Below are 19,786 nucleotides of genomic sequence, written 5' to 3'. Positions count from 1 at the left end.
GACATGATGAACTCGATGAAAATAATAACATAGGAGAGCGACCAAGCATCTTCGCACTGCACTGACACAATTCACGCAACTAGTGACCCAAGGTCCCAAACCACATGATTTCAGAATATAAAAGTAATTCAATAATTTGTGCCGGCGGCTAACGAAATGGCTATTGGTCAGATTCATGGTACTAATCAATAACTTGCACTAGATATGTTTTGCTTCTGATGTTTGGGATCATAATTAACTTATTTAAAAGAGAAAATTATGAGTTTGTTTTTTAATAGTTTACGCAGTAAGCCAGTAACTACAAATCCTGCCATAAAATAAAAAAAGAACAACAAAATATTGTAATCACTTTTTAAGTGATAAAATCAGTCTGACATACACTTGTGACTTGTTTACCTCTTCATCTTACGCAAAACCTAAGAAAATTCTTTTAAAAAAGTCTTAAAGAAATGTATATCAGCTTTCCATGGTTGCTTCCTCGATGTGAGGCATAAAATGTGGCTGTTTATTTTTAAAATATGTGTGGCTGCTTATATCTGGAAATCACGGATCAATATGGCACCGTCTTTGCAAGGCAACTATAGTGATCATTCGAATTGTTTATATATATACTAGCAAATGCTAAAGCACATGCACCACGGCTTTATCAGAGAACATTGCAGAAATGTGTAGTAAAGTGACTTAGATCATATGATTAATAAAACCAGTATTATTGTTCGACTTCGTATTAGATCTATAAACTGGAGTATTTGCATGACCAAAACATATGATTTAGTGATTTGTATTAGTATCACTATCTCTATCTAACATGCATTATGCATAGTGTTTTTCTAAAAAAGGCTGGAGCAATGTATTGCATATAATGTTTTATACGAAATCATATATTTTTAAGTTCTTAAATATGTGTATGAACTCAATTCTAGGTTTTGTTTCAGGTCAAATTATTTGAAAATTTTAAATATTTACAGAAATTTTAATATAGTCTAAAACATTTATGCTTTTCATTCAGTAGCTAATTATCCCCTCCATTTTGTCACATATTTAAAAACTTATAAAAATTCACTTTTAACCTTCATCAATACACAACATCAAATTTATTCATTGTTTAATACATTAAAAAAATAAGGAGAAAAATACAAAACTATTGTAAAATATAGTTATCTTGAAAATATAAAACAATATTTATTGTGAAACGAATCTGAAATTTTAAAAAGAAACTTAATTTAAAGTAAAGGTACTAGTAAGTAGCAACATGCATTAAGAGTCAAAATGTATGTGTGTTAATGCAACCACTTGACGTGTCCCACTTGGATTAATTTGTAACCCTAAAGCACTTCTGCTTTAAGAAAAGGAGAAAATAAGTGTAATTAAAGATTTAATTAGTTCGATTAGGTGGTCACTTGGAGTTCATAATGGGACTTTGTGATGAATCATCACACCCCACCATCTTTGTCTGGCTTAAGGAAAAGAAAAATATGCTTTGGAGATATCCGTTAAAGGAGATTTGGACTTGAAAAACCAAATGTCTAATTTTGGTTTTTTTCTTTTTCTTTTCGAAAACTGAAAAGTCGAGTCTTCCTGATGTGTGGGTTATAGAATAAACTAATCGCATTTGTGAACCAAAAGCCACATTATATTTTTATAATTACCCCTTTTGTGGGAGCGACTTTATTTTAAATGCATTAATTTAGTTTATTATAAACCCCATTGGTTGAATTATCGCTGCTAATCAAAATTTAGTGGGCCATAATTAGATCTTGGAGATCTTATAATGATAAAATATATAACATCATTTCTATCAAAAATTGATAGACATGACATTGGTACCTAAATGGTGCTAGACAAGAGCATCGAGAGATAGACAGCTGGTAGTTCAATTCGTCAAGTAATATCACTTTTGCCGGGACATATAAATTGGAAGAAGAGTTAACTAACGTAAAAGTCGAGATGAATTATGAGTTTTAATTAAAGAGATTAAACACCACTATATTCAGATTGTCAAACTTATGGGCTATTGGTTGTCATCACCACGAGTTGGGATGTCGCCATTTGTTTTGGAAAATTCTGTTTAACCCATTATTAGTCATGTGGTAGTATTTTTCAATGGAATATTTCAGAATTGCATGAAAGGTTCTGGAATGAAATTTTGTTTATCGAAGTAACATGACTTTCATATAAGATTGTTTCATTTGCTCTGGTCATATTTTTTTTTGCAAAATGGTGAATTAAAGATCACAACGGCAAAACATGAAACACAGCTTCAAAAAACATTTATAATTAAAAAATCATTTTTTTTTCAAATTATAAAATCATTTCAAAGTTCGTTGCTATGTGGTTTATCTATTTAAACCATTATAATTTTTATCTAAATTTTTTAAAATATGGTCGTCACATAAAAATTAAATATAAGTCTATTTGAATTATATTTTCGTTAGTATGTGAGTTACCCACCACAGACAAAAAAAAAACAAAAAAAAAAAACAAAAACAAAAACAAAGCAAAAAATATATTTAAATTTTGTTATACTCTTTCACATGGGATATTTATTAAAATGGAGTTTTTGTGGGCTAAATATTTGAGATTGGGTACTCTAGTCCGGACTCTTGAATTTGGACCTTTTTTGTTAAACAAAATTTCTTTTTTGCCCTTCTATCTTCTCCTTCGTTCTCTTCACCCGGCAAACAACAACCACCACTTTTTTTTCTGCGCCGATGACAATCCTTCTTTCTTCTTCCAACCATACCTTCAAAATCATGGTTTCTCATCTTCCTGCTTCATCAACACTATCTCCGTCACTTTGACACCAAATTTGTTGGCCTCCAAGATACAAAGGTCCTAACACATCTTCAAACCAATGGATTTAATCTATTTCTTTTTGGTTGAAGAAAACTAAATCCCAAAGAGATAATATCTAGTAAACCCAAGGGATCAATCATAAACATTGATCAAATCAAACTTCTCCTCTAATTTTCCATTAATCAAAGGAGATAGAAATAATTGGGTGGGTTTTTTACCAATCGGAATAGACGGCGCCCAGATACAACTGAGAGATATCTATTAATCTCTCACAGATCCAAAGAGTTTCATCTTCCAAATCATAGATTAAGTCAAGGGAAAAAAAATTGGTTCAGAAAAGAGAGAAAATCGTGAGAGAGAGAAAATCGTGAGAGAGAAGAGAGAATGGTGAGAGAGAAGAGGGGCAATTTTGTCATTTTTGGGTAAAATAAATACCTATTTCTGTAAATCCGGATAATAAATTAAGAAAAAAGGCTTATATCTGTAATTGATCCCTCTTTCACATGGATTAATGTTTCTTCTTTTTCTTTTCAATCGAATCATCAAAACACTGTCTGATATCCAAGAAGAATAGAAAATACTTACATCTCATATTTTTGTTTTAAACTGTTATTCATAGATTCATATAAAAAAAAAGTGGTGTTGCATATACAAAGATAGGTTTCTCTTGGGCACGAATATCGAAGCTTTCTCTTTACTAAAGATTTCCGACCCCGGCGCCGCTCTAGCTCGTCGGCGTCGGACCACCTCCTTCACTGTGCTAGTTTTTTCGTTTCTCCTTCTTTTAATTCTCTTGTTATGTCTTTTTCCCTTTTTTTAAAACTGGTTTCAACCTTACTTAACCCTACAAGCTTCAAAATCTCAATTACCTGTGAAGGAAAGATCTGGAATCCGGTGAATCCCCTTTTTCTTTATCTGTTGGTATCATCCCTGATGGCGGATGCAAAGAGCAAAGATCTGTTTCTGTTTCTTTTCAAAACCGGTTTCCTCCATGGGATCTTTCTCCCTTCCGCATCCCATCCTCATAGCCCTACTTTGTTGTTGTCCTGTTCACCGGAGATGTAGAGCTCTCTGCAAATCTTGAAACCATCTCTGGCCAGCCGCCGCACCACCAAATTACCATGGCCACCCACACTTGGTTTTAAAAAGCGCGCATGTGGCGCGCCATGGCGCGTTGCGCACTGCTGTGAGGAGATGAGGGAAACAGGACACTATGGCAAGGCGATATCCATGATGCGAGCGAAACGATGAGCCATAGCCGATGCGACCATTGCGTATGGCGAGCGCAACATGGTTTATGGCAAAGGTAAAAAATCATTCTGTAATATAGTAGTTTACTTATAAATCAAACGTATATTTGATTTTCTGAATAATATCTTTCATTATTGATTTTATGTAATCAAAAATCTTTGATTTGATCATTTTTTTCACCCATTATATATACGAAAACCCTAATTTATTTAGTCTCCTCATCTCTTTCATTCACGAGTCCTAAACGTGAAGACGTCAATCAGCTTTACTACACGTCTACAACTACTGCAAAAGGTAATCATCTACTAATCGAAACTGTTGTATACTTGTATTGGTGGAGGAGAGCTCTTTCAAGATACTATTTTGGATCGTGATGACTATGAGTTTGAGAATACTCAATTCGATTAGAGCCTTAGTGGTTTACTGGGTTTAAGAACTATCTCTGTTTTTTTTTTGTTTTAACTTTCTTAGTTTCTTTTGAGATGGATTGGATTGTTTTATGCTAGTTTATTCTAAAGTTTTAATAAGTTTCAGCAGAAAACCTCTTATTTTCTTTCTTTTAAACACCAAGTGCCTCATATCCATGTTGCGATGCACCGCATGCGCCATGGTGTATGGCACATTAACAGGATGTTTGTGCCACAGTGCGCTTTGCGCGATTTAAGCCCATGAGGTACTCTGCTTTTAAACTTGTGCTCAGTCTACAAGCAATGGCCTTTCTGTGATATAGCATTATATCGTTGTCATTGAGTTGGATGTGCGAGTATTATTCTGGAACCTTAGTCCACAGCGAGTCCTCTAGTACTGCATCGATCTATACACTATTTAGGCTGCTTGGGTTGTTACTCCTTGATCATAGTGATGAATCTGGTTTGAAGAATAATGGCATTATGACCCTGTCTCCAAGGAGAGAGGGTTACCAAAACTTCCTCAATCTTTCATCCCCGCTACACCGAGCTTTTGAACTTAATCAAGTGCTATTGCATATCATCTGGGAGTTTACTACGAAACTCACATTTTTGCGGAAGTACGACATTATGGTTTCCTCTCCAAGGAGAGGAGATTACCGAACCCTTCCTATATTTCCCACCCCTGGTTTTATCAGATACTGCAGAGGTACGTCTCTTACATTAGCATGTGTAAAGCTCAAGTTAGGTTTGGTAGAGAATGTATGCTTTGTTTCTAATCGTGGTGGGCATCCAATCTTGTGGTACAAAAGATTGCTTGCCCTGGTAGGGTATGGGGAATTTTTCTTCACACCCGTGTATGATAATGTATTTTCAAACGCAACTCCTTTAGTTCCGCTCCCTGTTTTAAAAATCGGCCTAGGCGGCCGTGTAATTGTCGGTTATACGCTCGGTGACTCCCTTCCGCCGCGATTTCAACACAATCAGCCAGAAAACCGGGAACTAAAAAAAAATATGAGGGTTTTGAAGTTTTAACCATGTTTTTTTTGTAGATCTATCATATGAGGACTAAATCTACAAGAATAACAAAGTAAAACGATGTATAGTTGCCAAGAAAATGAAAAGCAAGACTTAATTTAGGGTTTTCAGATCGGACATCACGAGGAAGAAGATGAGGATATTTTGGTCATTTTATATTCATTAAAGAAAAATTTTAAAAAAAGAGCAAAAAGAGGTTGGTACGGCTCAAACCGAAAAACATGAGTATTAAATCCTTCTGCATACCACTGGACAACGCATAATTCTTGGTAAAACATTACAGTTTTAATCTATTATATGTGTATACCGGGGTGTATATTGATAATGCTCCTAAAACTAGTCTCCGATTTAAATCCGATTATCCGATTAATCGCTAGGCCCATCTTCACTGCCCGACTAACGCCTATCGATTTTTAAATCGATACCTGCTTGGTCAAGTTGAGGTCTTCTCGGTAGCAGTATGTTGTGTTCTTCAGAGTGGTTTGATTATTATCTGTTGTATCGAGGCAAGTTAAATAGTTTTGCTTGGATGTGGTCAATGTTGAGTCCTAATGTGGAATATGATCCGTTAGTCCCTTTGTCCCTGAAGCCGTCAATCCCTTTGTCCCCGAAGCCTGCACCCTCTGTTCCCTTTTGCAACTTACTGCTAAAAGATGTAAAGCTTGGGTCTGGTATCATCATTCAAGACCACTTCCAATGCAAGCTTTGTGTGGATATTCTTAATCTCCATGACTTTGAGTGCCATGGGAGGGAGGACCCACCTGTCTTGCTTCGATTTGGAACCCATCCCTTGCGATCCCCGTTTGCAGCTTCATCTAGAGCCATGAGGTTAGTACTTGCACTACTGAAGGAATATGATCCTATGCTTATGAACCCTCCCTTAATGGCCAAAATCATGGTATGTGTCACCCCCATGGAACACCTTTCTCAACGCTCGATTGCGTCAGCCGCTAGAGCTTTTTATGATCACTCGGTGGTCAAGGATATCGCAAAGACTTTTTTCATGGGCGAATCCGCTTTGGTTCCAATAGACTTTTCAAACATTTTTAAACTCCGACAAGTTAAAAATCCCTTTGAAGAACTCATGGTGCCTCTATCTCTATTTTCTTTTGCTGTTATCGTTGTATGTTGTTTCGAACTCACCTCTTTGAGGTTCTACCTTGAATGAATGAAAGATCTCTTGTGACAAAAAAAAAAAAAAAAAACTGTTATTCATAGAAAAAAAAAAAAACTGTTATTCATAGATACATTAATTATTCTGAGCGCCTAATTAAGTCTCAACCTAAAGTAATTATACTAGGTCATATCTTAAAGTTTATTTGTAATGTAAAGTAAATCTAAACAACCCAAAAGTTAAGCCATAAATCATAGGCCAAATTATTGCTGATGAAACCAGTTCTCAACTGTCTAAGAAGATGCAAGTTTGTCTTAAAATCTGGAATTTTTGCAGTGTGTGTTCTACAAAGTGGGACCAAATGGCTTATGGTTTCTATAATCACTAAGAAAATAAATAGAAGAACAATCCAAAAAAAAAAAAAATAGCAGCTTATGAAAAAGATTATTAGATAGACAATTTGGATCCATAATCACATGTGTAATCCTTCATTAGTGGAAAAAACCTACGTGCCCTATGTCCACCCACTTTTTCATATTTATAACCTTTACCATAGCCCCTTTTTCCTTCTTCACTATGCTAGTTTCCAAACTTGCTCCTTCTCTTATATTAGCAAGACCTAAAACACAATATCTTTCTTATTCGAATCGTTCGCAGCCCCGGCTCAATAGTATTTAGAGCTCTAGGGCAAAAAAAAAAAAAAAAAAATTGAACCCTTTAAGCTATATATATTATATACTGAATTTTTAGTATATTTGGACCTATTTATGCTTAAAAAAAACTTGTTTGGGCCCTCTTGAAATTTATAAATACAAAATAGATTCTACTATACATTTAAATGTTATGAATTTAGGCTATTTTTTAAAAAAAAAATGGACCCCTAAACATAAAAAAAAATTGAAATTGTTGATGGTCCTATGGATCACTTCCCCTCTACCCTCCCCACTTGAGCCGGAGCTGATCGTTCGATCCATCTTGATACATTAATCATCCATATTGTGACAAGTAGACTCTAAGCACCACAACTTATGATAGGTTAGTTCACTTTCTAAAACAAATTTAATGAACAAATAGCTACAAAAATAAAATTGCAGAATTGGTTTTAAAGTGAGGTTCAGTTTAAGATATACACATAAAAGTTACTGCCTCCATTTTAATTTAGTTGTCTTTTTACGACTTAAATTATTTTGTTTTGTAATAGTTATTATTTTGATTTTCAAAGCAAATGATTGATGAATATATCAGTTTTTTTTTTCAACCAAACATTAAATTAGAAAGGAATTTCAAAGTTGGAAGCTCAAACAAGATAAAAAATGTTTATTTATGTAACTTCCAAGAGTAACAATCTAGATGACCTAGCAAGACAATTCGCTTTCAAATTCGACGTACGTGATATCTTAGACAAAGCGAAAAGAGGGAAGGCCGCACGAAGCAGGTGGAAGTTATCTAGATGATTAGAAAAAGCCGGCCAATCGTCACGGATTGAACCATCGCAACTACTTCTGCACAATCCATTTCGAAGCTCTGACAAAAGACTCCTCCAACATGAATACTCTCCATGGCCCATAGTAGAGCTTGCAACTCCGAATGTAGAGGAGACGGGCTTCAACCAACACATTTTGCTCCCAACAATATAATCTGATCGTCGCCGTTACAGCAACACCAGCCCAAACATGAATTGACGTATGAAACTTTCCATGAGCCATCAATCTGATATCGAGAAACCTGAACCTGATTATCCCCGAATTCCACAGACTCCGACAAACCGGAGATACACGAGGACTCTCCTGGTTGTAGTTGCGCGCCTCCTCCCATAATAATTTTTCACATAAAGCATGATTAATAATATCGTTTGGCTTTAAATGTGTACTTTGAAATACTTAATTATTCCTATCTTTCCAAAGGGACCATAATATCCAAGGTAACTGAAGATGGTTATCCTGATCTCCGGAAAAAGTTTCCCCCCTCCAAAAAATGAAATCCAAATTTGCGTATACTGACTCAACAGAAAACCCCATGGTAGAACCGTAGCCAGAGACAACTCCCAAACTTGACACGAACGAGGACACTCAAAAAGAGCATGATTAATTGTCTCCACCGCATAATCACATCTTTTACACCGGGTATCACACTGAACACCTCGATGAGCTAAACGGTCCATCACAAGATGAGAATCGAATGTAATTTGCCAGAAAAATGCTTAATTTTAGGTGCTACGCGAAGTTTTCATGCATGAGCTCTTAAAACTGAGCAAGTTGGGCCAATTTCTACCTCGTTACCCATGTCTCATGCTAGCTAGTAGTCTGATTTTACTGAATACTTGCCGGATCTTGTATGATGCCATACCAAACGACATGGCCTAAAAGACTTACTTATAGCCATAACACGAATGATCTGAATATCTGCTGGATCCATAAATTCCTGGAGAATAGGCAGATGCCACTCCATAGTGGCCGAATTTATTAATTGATTAACCATTAAATTTGGATGTATATACCTACCCCTACCATTGGTGGGACGGGGTGTTGATCGGGAATCCATGGATCTCGCCAAACTGAAACATTACACCCAGATCCTATCAACCACCTGCAACTAAATTTTTTGTAGAGAAAATACTTTTCCAGCCAAATGACGGAGCCGAAGGTTCTTAGCCAATAAAGGATGTGTATTCGTGTAATACCTACCCTTCATCATCCGAACAAACTAAGAATCCGGGTATGGTATGAGCCGCCAATATTTTTTAGCTAGCAATGCACCATTGAATTTATCAAAATCTCGAAAACCCAATCCTCCTTCACTATTACTTCTACACAACTTATCTCAAACTACCCAATGTAATCTTCAATCCTTATCTTTAGAACTCCACCAAAAATTAGAGATGACACTTGTTATAGTAGTCAAATCCTGAGGAAGTTTGAAACAAGACATAACATTGGTGGGGAGAGCGAGAGCGACTGCTTTAATTAAAATTTCCTTCCCACCTTTCGTCGGATATTTTGCAGACCAGCCATTCACCCGATCATTAAGCCTATCACAAACATAACTAAAACCTTGTTACGAGAGCCCACGAGATTTTCTGGAATACCCAGATGGGATCCCATACCCCCTTCTTTAGATATACCAATCACAGATTTTAAATGCTTTTTAGTTTGGTTTGGTACTTTCTTCCCAAATAAAATAGATGATTTTTCAAGATTTACCTCTTGTCTTGAGGCCTTTTCGTAGCCACCAATAATATTCATTATTGTCTTACACTTATCCTCCTCTGCTTTACAATAATATCCATTACTGTCTTACACTTATCCTCCTCTGCTTTACAATAATATCCATTACTGTCTTACACTTATCCTCCTCTGCTTTACAAAATAATAGACTATCATCAACAAATAAAAGATGTGATATAGGAGGACAATCACGAGCTAACGTAATCCCCGTTATTTTTTCCTGTCTCTCAGCCTTTTAATATTATCAATCAAAACCTCCATACAAAGAATAGATAGGTACGGTGATAAAGGGTCCCCTTGGCGTAAACCACGTTGCGGGAGAATATAACCCCTCGACTGACCAATTAATATAACTTGATAAGAAACCGAGGTTACACCACATAATCCATTTAATTCACTGGCCATCAAACCCCAACCGATCAGAACCGCTTCCAAAAAGTCCCATTCTACCTGATCATAAGCTTTACTCATATCTGTCTTAAAAGCCAAAACATCAGATTTACAATGTTGATTAGTATTTTACTGATGAAACATTTCTTGAGCAATAATAATATTATTTGTGATGAATCGGCCCGAAACGAAAGTCGATTGAGTTTCCAAAATAAAGGAGATTTTCTTGAGCCGGATACAAAAAAAAAATAGAAATAATTTTGTAACTCACATTACAAAGGCTGATTAGTCTAAAATCTGCCATACTTTGAGGCTTATCAATTTTTGGAATGAGACAAATATTTGTCTCATTTAACCTATTTTGGAATGAGATGAATATTTCAGTTTATAACTGCTTTTTAATGTTTTGACCAATAAAAAATAAAAAATATATTAATAACGAGCAAAACAGAAATTTTTTAAAATTTTTAAAATTTGTGTTACAAAAATCTTAAACGACAAGTTAAAAAAAATGGAGAATATTAATTAAAAAAACGTGTCAGCATCTTACATTAAAAAATTTAAAGATCTAAAATAATATACTATGTCCATCTATTTTAAAAATAGGATGCTTGGGTCAAATAGTCATATTTTAAAAAAAAATTACATATATATATATAACAAATTCTCTATATGTATATATTGCAAATTATCAATTTTTTTTCAAAAAATCGACCAATCATAAAAAAGGCTGTAAAATATAAATATTCACAAAGTATCAAATACACTTATAATTTGCATAGAAAATTAAATGAAATAAAATCTTTAAAACATCACATCTTTAAAAACAGATAAAATATTTATAGATATAAACAAATTGCTCACTATCAGTTACATTTAAATTGGAGGCCTACAAAATTTAAGATATTAGTTTGACACATAGGAGGACCAACGATTCAATGGATACTTATAAGAACATAAGTAATTAGCTAATTTTTGCTACAAAATATATAATCTGACGATAAAATATAGAATGAGAACTTAATGACAATGTCAAGTTCAGGGTAAAGAAATAATTTAGATGTCTGGTCCCCCCTATAAGAAAAAAAAAACCTATGACTTATATTTGAACTCTTAGGTTACATTTTAAAATTAATTGTAGGATAGGCCAATCCTTGTTTTAAAACCTATGACTTGGTGAAGATGGTGTCTTCACCGCACGACTGGCCGGCTTTCTCGACTTACCTACATGACATAAGGACGGACAGGGAGGAGTTCTCTTCCTTTTCCTTATCTTATATTTCCAGAGATGCAAATTCAAAAGCGGATCTTCTTGCACGCTATGCGCGCACTTCTCCGCAAAGTGTTCTGTATGTAAACAAGTTCCCTACGCATTGGCTCGTTTGAGCTAATCTATTGTTGTCAAAAAAAAAAAAAAAAAAAAAAAAGGATAGACCTATCTATATGATTGTATGTGTTTTTTTAAAAGTAAATATCCATACACACACATTAATTAATAGAGTCCTTGAGTTCCTAGGAGACTAGAAAGGAACATATTACTCGATGCTCAAAAACAATATTAACGAAAGTCACAAAACAAAGTTTCATTGGATCCGCTAAAGATAAAAAGCAGAACGTTAATTGCATGTTGTGCATCTTTTTGCTTTTAGTTACATCCAATAAGAATTATTTGATATAACATGATTATAAATTTATAATCATACACTTGAACAAGTAAACAAAATAGTCTAGCCTACATGAATAAATCGTACGCACAAATAAATTTAGGTCTTTACTATGCGAAGTCCACATGACATGTGTATTGCATATCGAGGAGCGTATTGCATATCAATTCTCACATTGCTCTAATACATTATATTAATTATTTATGTTTTCACCCTTTTTTGTTTATATAGAAATAGGTTAGTCTACAAAGTTAGGATTACATAAATAGTAAATGGTCTATTGATAGATGATTATCTTATACTACATGTTATGTTAACCGAAATTTACAACTTAAAAATGTGTTTAATCAAAATCGACGTTTGACAACAATTCAATACATGTTTTAGCAAACCTACCGAGCCAAATTCTATGATCAAGTGTGCTCCATTAAAGTGAGATATCAAGAGATTTATAATAATTTAAAGCATCCTCCACACACTTCTGAATGAACTTCATAATATCATTTTATATCCCCTAATCAATTCGACACAAGTGCTATATTTTATCCACCAATGATTTGTATACCCCAATGTAATACCATGTAAAAAAATTTGGTTGATTAAAGTAACACGTTATTTGATAAAGCACATACGAAAATTTATATGCGAGAAAGGATTCGGTTTATTGATGCCGGTTTTTCAATTGTAAGATATTCTATCTTCTTTTGAAAACAAAATGGCTTATTGTAAGCTATATTGTTGGTGTGAGAAAGAAATTAAAAGAAGATACACGGAAACAACCAAGTAAAACGAATTATGTAGTTTCTCGTGGAAGATATAATTAAAAGGGAGACAAGATGGGACATTTCTCCAGCCCCCTAACAAAGACTTTAGTTTATCAGGGTTTACACAATTATTAATTTTTAGTTTTTGTACAAAGAAAAGCCTTAATCAAATCATAAACCACCCAATTAACTTTTCATTGAGTTAGTAAGATTCGCAGATCTCTGATCCGTCATCTATAACATAATTATATGTGTAAGTATGATAATTGATATGGAAAAGGTGATTATGCCCGTGTGTGTGTGTGTGTGTGTGTGTGTATGTGTATGTGTATGTGAATGTTGACGTCAATCACGCAAACATACTCGTGGAACAAGGGTTAGTCATTTGGCACGTAATTTGTGGGGAACATGTTAACATCTGAGACTTTATTTTGGTCGTTCCTATTTTTTCCTCAACAAACCCCACTTTTAAGTAGTTTTCACATTACTTAGCTTTTGTCTTCAAATGCTTTTTTCCCCTAGCTATCTTACTTACTCATAGATTAAACTGAACATTCTTTCAAGTCTAGATCGATTTCAAACTTGTGATACATGCTGGACTCGAAATTATTTTTACTAGAGTTGAATTTGTGTAAATATAGTACTCTCTTATAAGTTATTAATATATGTATATATATATATTTACTATATATATATTTACATAACTTATAACAAGATGACTTGTGTTAGTGCCATTGACATTATTATATAAAATATAGTTATGAGAAGATACAAAATTAAACATGGTAAAACATGTCCAATATTTATTTTAAATTTAAAAAAAAAAATCCGAACATGAGTTCTTATCTTTTAAAATGACTCGATAATATCGAAAGTTAAATATACACAAGATAATAGCATGTACCACACACTCACTTTTCACTTTTGAATGCAATCTATATTATGATTAGTATATAGAATTATGTTGACTTCTTTTTTTTACTTTTAAGTATAGTTATATGTAGGTAGTGATTGGTGAACAAAAACAAAGTATTACAATTGGTACATCTTTGAATTTTTACCAATCATAAAAACTTTATCAAAAGCTTTATTAAAAGTTTTACTCTCAGCTTTTTATTCAGCTTTCACATACAACTTTTTCTTACAACTTTGCACTATTCCGTAACAGCTTACAGCTTTGGTTACGTTACCAATGATAATAAACATATTTTTTTTCTAAAATCAATAATTAAAGACAAAAGTTAAGCTTAGATGTAAGAAAGTAAACTGTAATAATATTCCATAAACGTAAGATATTTGACTTTGATAAATATTTTGAGATCGTATCTGAAATATAGATATGCACGATAGTGCGACGGGGACACGTGGGACACACAGAAGTGAGATGTGGGACTTTTGTTCTTTTTATTTTTCACATCTTCAATAGATTCTCATGTTTCTTTCTCACACATTTCAAACTTTTGGGCTTCTGGGTCACTTCAGATCACATCCCACACCCAAATTATGATATGCTTTGTTATGTTTATGATAACATTTGCTTGCATCTACTTCGTCTTGACTTTACTGATCACGTTCCGTCTGTCGGCATCTTTATCACTTTGTAATAGTATATTTTTTAGGTGAATTTTAAACAAAATACGAAATTGAATAAATGTGATAACTGATAACAATGTTCTTTAAGTATTTTCTTTATATATATATATATAATTAGTTAATTTATTTTTCAAGTTCCAGAAAATTTTAGGTAATTCTAGGCATTTCAATTAGGATTTGGGCTAAAATCCACGGTTGGTTTGCCCGGCTCTAAAAAAATACCGGATTCAGGCTTTATATATCAGAAAAATCGGATTTTTCGAGTTCAGTCTGTTCAAACTAAAAGATCGGGTTCGGGCTGACTCGAAAAGTCCTTAAACAAATATATTTATACCATTTTGTCAACATTTTTGTTTGATTGCAATATTTGATTAATGATTTATTTTAGATAAATTTAAAATCTAATTTTAGTTTTCATATTTACTTAATAAATTTACTTAATTCTTTTAATTTTTTATCTATTAAATTTTATATGAATTATATAATAGTTTATTTGCTTAAAGTATAAAAAGTTTATTTAGTTTTAATATTTTTTTAAGTTAAGTTAGTTTAGTGAATATAAATTATTTAAATTTTGATTGATTTGTTTTATAGTGTACCTTTAAACATTGCTTTTCAATAAATGTTATAAAATTATAAGTTTGAATTTTTTATCCATGAAAAACCCAAAAAATCTTGTAGCCTTGTTAGGACTGGACTGCACTTTAAAATATAGGTTCAAAAATATTTCAGACAGAACTGGTGTCAAATATATGTCAGTTTTATGGATTTCAAGATGGGCCGGGCCGGACAAGCCCGATTAACATCCCTAATAAAAAAAATATTTACAAATCCATTTTTTATTTATCTTATTTTATTATAAATGATAATTATACGACTGAATTTAATAATCTGCTGAATATGCGACCACAATTTCACAAACAATTCCGATATTGGTTGAAAAACCTGATGATTTCTTAGTGTGTATGCACATACTCCATGTACGAGACTCGCTTTCTTATATGTCTAATTGTATTTGTGTAAGTTTAAATGTTTGCGCGTCATTTCTTGATTTACATATGGAATAGAATATTGGAAGTTACCAGAATTATTAATCATAGGATGTTATTCCAACTTAGCTATAGCCTCTAGGTATCACGGAACTCTCTTGATTTTCCCATTGTATTTGGAGGTTAATATTAAAATTGACGTTAGTCTAATTTACATCTTTAGTCATTTGTTGGAATTAGGTCTTTGATCACAAGTACGCAGGTGGTTTTTTCACTATTTTCACCTTTTGGTTGTAGTTCGACTCTGCTTCCGGATTGTTCCTTTAATATGAAAGACATTTTCATAATGAAGTAAATTAAGAAGAGTTCAAGGGTTAAGGAGATGAATAAAAAAACTAATAATGAAAAACACGGAAAAAAAAAACGATTATTCAAGTAAGACTGTAAGACACAAGTATGCCACTTCAATGAAACGATAAGTTTGCCTATGACAAGAGAAATAAGCATGTTTCACAATCCACATAAATTTGTATCAAAATGCATTATTAATTTATTGATAATTTTTAAAGTTTATTTTTGATATTTTCATCGTAATTATTCTCTCTGCTTAGAATCACATTATAAATAAAAAAAAGTAGGTGGAAACATATGAATTTTCCCGAAGAGAACAAGTAAGAATGAACACATAAAAGTGGAGCCGAACTTGAAACTTTCCCTTCACATGAAAAAAATAAAATAAGGAGACAAATGAAATCCAATCGGGTCCCATTATCCATGTCGTCTCGGTTCGTGTGTTCCTCAAACTCCCACTTTCACTGTTCTTTTTCTTTCTTGGGATGTCCGAAAATTAAAACAAATACGAAGAAAACAAAAACCAAAGTTAATCAACCAAACAACAATCAATCTCTCATATCTTTCACACAACACACACTTGCACAGTGTCTCCCATGTTACTGTTCAAACTCACGCATCTCAGTTTATATATAAATAATACTGCCCCCTCCTCACTCATCAACCCTCCTCTTATTATAAACCTTATTCTCAACCCTCTCTTTTTTCTATAACTCTCTCTCTCTAAAGACATACATATATATTATAATGGAGGAGCTAGATTTCAGTTCTAAAACAACAACTACTTCTCGTCTAAAGCTATTTGGATTCAGTGTTGAGGGAGAAGAAGATTTCTCCGATCAATCAGTCAAAACTAACCAGTCATCCGTATCACCGGAACGTGGCGAGTTTCCGGCGGGATCTTCCGGAAGAAGTGGCGGTGGTGTACGAAGCCGAGGAGGAGGAGGAGGAGGAGGAGGAGGAGGAGAACGTAAGTACGAGTGTCAGTACTGTTGTAGAGAGTTTGGTAACTCGCAAGCTTTGGGAGGTCACCAAAACGCTCACAAGAAAGAGCGTCAACAGCTTAAACGCGCTCAGCTTCAAGCTACACGAAACGCAGCCGCGAATTTCTCAAACGCTGGATCAGCGTCTCAGTTTCTAAGGAATCCTATAGTCTCTGCCTTTGCTCCTCCGCCTCATCTCTTATCATCATCATCATCGTCTCCTAAGCCTATGGGAGGTCCTTGGATGTATCTACCACGTGTCTCTCCTTCTCAGCTCCACGTGTCACATGGTTGCCTGATCCAAGATGGTTCCGGTGGTGCGGGTGTGGGTGGGTTCTCGTATGAGTATGGAGCTCGTGACTCTGGATTTGGGATTGTTGGGTCTCAGATGAGACATGTTCAGGCCCATGGACCGAGACCATCGGTGAATGGGTTTTCAAGAGAAGTGGGAACTACGTTTGATGATGGTTTAGGGTTGGATTTGCATCTCAGTCTTGCACCAGCTGGTCATTGACATTTTTTTTCTTCCATTTAAGCTCTTTGTATATTTTTCTACATTTTTAATTAATTAATTTATTTCTAGTCATTTTTTCCAACATTTTAGTGAATTTAAATGCCTGTAATTTGTTTGTCTCAAAATGGTTAACCAATTCCTAAACTAAAACCAGAATGTAATAATTGTTCTGGAATATTTGTTGAGACTCCAGAAAAAAGAAACAAAATAAAACAATAGGACTGCAGACTATAATAATATAAAAATAAACGTTTAGAGTTAGGACATAACTTATATAAGTTGTGTCAGGTGTACTGTAAGTGATTCCATAGAATGTATAAAAACATACAAAATAATTCAGATCCATATTATATCTTAATTTATTGAAAGCCTTTTATCATAGTGGCCAATGTAGAATTCAAAGGTGAGTATGAAAACTCTAAAAACTTTTCTCACATACTCACAAGTTTGCAGCAGATTTGAGTTTAAAATTAGTCAAAAGGGCCACGTTATGCAATATAACCTTTTGAGTGAATGCCACTATGTGTAATTTACTAATTTTCCTAAACTCCAATTAGTATCGTAGTAAGTACGTACGGCTTAGTCAGATACGGTCCATGTTCTTGTTAGTCGATTACCCAATCTTATTAGAAGTAAAATTTGGTTAGAATTAAATTTTATCGATTACCCAATTTGGTTAGAAATAAAATTACTAATCTAACACAATTTGGTTTGAAATAAATTGTATACAGATTGTAGGACCACTCGGTTTTTTTTCTTTTTTTTTTTTTTTTTTTTTTTTTCAATTATGAGCATTAGATATGATATTATGATCCAACTCCAAACTATCAAAGTCAATTCCTCTATATTCTTAAGTTAACTCCCTTTTGAGAGCATACATATACACACTAGCAAGGTCGGCTATATAATAAAAAAAATTAGAGTTTGTAGTACAGTACATACGTTTTGACGAATAGTAGTGTATTATAAGATTTTTAAATTTCTTTTTCTGTGCTACAAAATTTGCCAATCACGGAAAACCTAATGAATTTAATGCGAATTGACTCGAAGTATGAGAGTACTCATACATACCAATATATGTGTTGGTATGTCGACGCACATGCATATAAACGTACATGAGTCGAAAGATATCAATTATATTTGTTAATTTAAGTGACTGATACGTTATTTTTATTTATTTTATTTTTTGCGACGTTAGTAAATATTATTAGGAACCTACATGTTATAAGTATAACTGTATAAGGTATAAGAGCACTTATATAATGGAGGAATCTAACACTATTTTAACATTTGTTTATTACCTGTATTTGATTATTTTCTTACGAATGTCGATGTGTATAAGCAAAACTAGAACAACTTTTCAAAAAACAATAGCTTAATTGACGTAACATCTAAAAATAAATATAAGTCACAACTCAGAAGCTAGGAAGGATCCCCGGGTACCTGAATTTGAAATAATAAAATCATTCTAGTCTACTACATATGATATATTATATAATATGTAGAGGGTAGACCAGCGCATTTCATGTTTAAAATATGAAATGGGATCCTCGTCACCATGAGCCAATAATATAAATTATAGGACACCAAGTATATTTTGTTTTAGATCTTTTGTAATGCAACTGGCATGTATTTATGTCCCTGTCTCTGTTTATATAGTATTGGGTATGGATGTGACAGGAATTGGGGCAGCTGGGCATTAAGATTTTTGTGCTCAAACCAAAAAGTTTAGAAAGCAGTTATGGACATTGATCGGTTAGTGACTTAAGAGGATGTAATGGGATACAATTTTAATTCGGGATCATAATGTTTCCACCTAAGATACTTTTCTACCGGTCGGGGACAAAATTGCGTTTTCAAATTTTATGTATGAAAGGATTTAAACTAATCCTGAGCAATGGTTTTAGGCGTTAAAACGTTGGATGAAGGGCTTAGATCGATACAATAAGCATACAAGCGCACAATGACTCAGGATGTCGAATTAAATAATATCTAGGTCATGTAACACTGAATTATTACTAATTCACTCTTCTGGTGTTACACTTTGCACATCAGCTATAACTAGTAATCATTGCATTTAAGCCTATTAAGCTCAATATCCCCTTAGTATTAAACCCCCTGTTCTAAATCATTGATCACTAGAGAACAACCTAATTGTAGGATCGACAAAAGAATAATAATAAAACATTTTTTTTGTAGCACATGGTCCTGATTAGGTTTCTGGATTCCACTTGGTTCTTTCAGCTTTAACCGATCGAGTCTGGTGGTCTAAAGCGTCTACGTATTTTCTGTAAGGGTAAAGAGAATACACAATTCAAACAACCCGCTTGGAAACGCGCCAAGCAAACACTTTTATTCAATCTTATAAAAAACTCGCGTTTGTTACAAGATATGAAACTAAGCCCACTCTCCTATCTATATAGCACAACATCCTGTGTAGATCTAAAAGAGTAAATCACACTCACCTTCTAAGCCTTTTTATGAATGCTTGAAGGTTTACAAATCTCTCGACTTTATCCTTACGAGTGCTAAACCTTTTTGCGGCTAGCCCACGCCTACTTATAACCCCACAAACGATCTCTAACCAAGATCTTTGTGTATCCAAAAAGGAAATATTCATTATCCCTAAGAAAATATCTTCCCTTATCTCTTCTTATCAAATATATTTTCAATATCTTCGAGTATATCTTGATCTCTTCTTGCTTCCT

The 19,786-nt window shown here is 33.7% G+C and overlaps 1 long non-coding RNA gene and 1 pseudogene across 2 annotated transcripts; both read left to right on the top strand.

Annotated features, from left to right (window-relative positions):
- Positions 1-3,301: 3,301 nt before the first annotated feature.
- LOC147941514 (uncharacterized) lies at positions 3,302-4,588 on the top strand. The gene is made up of 2 exons (XR_015562720.1): positions 3,302-4,102; positions 4,261-4,588. It is a non-coding gene; the product is annotated as an uncharacterized LOC147941514 (long non-coding RNA).
- An 11,479-nt stretch (positions 4,589-16,067) lies between these two features.
- LOC104701458 (zinc finger protein GIS3 pseudogene) lies at positions 16,068-17,150 on the top strand (annotated as a pseudogene). Its single transcript, XR_015560870.1, has one exon. The product of XR_015560870.1 is annotated as a zinc finger protein GIS3 pseudogene (transcript).
- The last annotated feature ends 2,636 nt before the right edge of the window (positions 17,151-19,786 follow it).

The sequence above is a fragment of the Camelina sativa genome, chromosome 7 (genome assembly GCF_030686135.1).
Source record: "Camelina sativa cultivar CO46 ecotype springtype chromosome 7, ASM3068613v1".
Classification (NCBI taxonomy): domain Eukaryota; kingdom Viridiplantae; phylum Streptophyta; class Magnoliopsida; order Brassicales; family Brassicaceae; genus Camelina; species Camelina sativa.
This window is presented reverse-complemented; position numbering and strand designations above follow the sequence as displayed.